Genomic DNA, 2,031 nt, shown 5'->3' with positions numbered 1-2,031 from the left:
TTTCTGTAACAGAGCTGCTCTCGTTTTTCCGTCCTCTCTCAGTTTTCCCAGTTTTCAAGGGTTAGAGGCTGAGGGAATTAGGACAGTGAGTGGTTAATTGGGGGAGTTGAGTGACCCACACTGAGTCCATCTTGTGACTCAGTTCTGGAGCTGGCTCAGTTCCCTTTCTATTCAATCATGGGTTGAGTCCAAGTTCTGTCTTGGGAGAAATCTTTATTCAATTGTGGGAATTGTATTGTTTGAACCTACTCTTGGCTGGGATGCTGGGCCACCTTTTCCTGCTGTTTAGGGACCCTCAACTAGGGACCTGGGCAGTGGATGAAAGCCCTGGGCTTGGAATCAGGGAGACTCATCTTGCTGAGTTCAAATCCAGCCTCAGACGCTTACTAGTGGTGTGACCCTGGGTGAGTCATTTCACCCTGCTTGCCTCAGTTTCCTCATCTGTAAAATGAGCTGGAGAAGGAAATGGTGAACCAGTTCAGTATCTCTGCCAAGCAAACCACAAAGAGTTGGACACGACAGAAATGCCTCAATAACAACAGACGGCAGCTAGGCCCCTTGGACTGCGCTGAGCAGAAGCTCGATCTGAAGACGGATGCGGAGACTTTTTCTCCAGGTCTGTCCCTGGCTCGGCTCTGCCACCTCAGGAGGAGAACAGCAGACCAGTGTGGCTTGACCCCGGAGGCGTGAGAGGGCGTGATGGGGACTCGCTGTTTGAGGAGAAATTGCAGAAGTCCCTTTTCCACATTTTTTAAAATTTTAAATAATTTCTGTGTTTTTAGCTTTCAACATTCACTTCCGTAACATTGAGTTTTAAATTTTCTCCCCTTCCATCTCCTCCCCTCCCAAGATGCTGCACGGTCTGACACAGGTTCTACTTATACATTCACATTAAGCATATTTTCCCATTAGTCATGATGTAAAGAATTAGAACCAATAGGAGGAACCACCAGAAAGAGGAAACAAAACAATAAAAGAAAAGAAGAGGGAAAAGAATCTGCTTCCATCTGCATTCAGACTCCACAGTTCTTTCTTTGGATGTGGACAGCATTTTCGAGATGTCTCAGATCCTTGTATTGCTGGGAAGGGCTCAGTTTATCACTATTAGTCATCACACAATGGGGCTGTTATTGTGTACAAAGTCCTCTTGGTTCTGCTCACTTCACTCAGCATCAGACCATATAAGTCTTCCCAGGTTTTTCTGAAGTCAGCCTCTTCATCATTTCTTATAGCACAATAGTATTCCATTACATTCATATACCACAACTTGCTCAGCCATTCCCCCAATGGATGGGCCTCCTCTCAGTTTCCAATTCTTTGCCACCACAAAAAGAGCTGCTATGAATATTTTTGTACTTGTGGGTCCTTTTCCCATTTGTTTAATCTTTTTGGGATATAGCCGTAGAGGTGCTATTGCTGGGTCAAAGGGTACGCACATTTTTATAGCCCTTTGGGCATAGTTCCAAATTGTTCTCCAAAATGGCTGGATCATTTCACAACTCCACCAGTGATGCATTAGTGTTCCAATTTTCCCACATCTTCTCCAACATTTATCATTTTCCTGTTTTGTCATGTTGGCCAATCTGATAGGTGTGATGTGGTACCTCAGAGTTGTTTTGATTTGCATTCCTCTAATCAATAGTGATTTCTTTTCTACTTTTTCTACTGATTTTTTAAAAAGTAGCCTTGAAATCTGGTTTGAAGAATCTGTATTTTAATTGGAAAGATAGGCCATTATGTTATTCTGAAATGGCATTTTCAAAGGGAGAACGTTTTTTTTTTTGGTGAGGCAATTGGGGTTTAGTGACCTGCCCAGGGTCACATAGCCAGTGAGTGTCAAGTGTCTGAGGTCACATTTGAACTCAGGTCCTCCTGACTCTGAGGCCCGAGCTCTATCCACTGCACCACCTAGCTGCCTCAGGAGAACCTTTTAAAATCAGTAAATATGCACATTTCCTAATATGTATATATATATATGTGTGTGTGTTTAACCATATTTGTGACTAGACAAGTGTTCTTAAGCACCAGGCA

This window comes from Phascolarctos cinereus, unplaced genomic scaffold (genome assembly GCF_003287225.1).
Source record: "Phascolarctos cinereus isolate Bilbo 61053 unplaced genomic scaffold, phaCin_HiC Scaffold_9;HRSCAF=440, whole genome shotgun sequence".
Taxonomy (NCBI): domain Eukaryota; kingdom Metazoa; phylum Chordata; class Mammalia; order Diprotodontia; family Phascolarctidae; genus Phascolarctos; species Phascolarctos cinereus.
Note: the sequence above shows the minus strand (reverse complement) of the source record.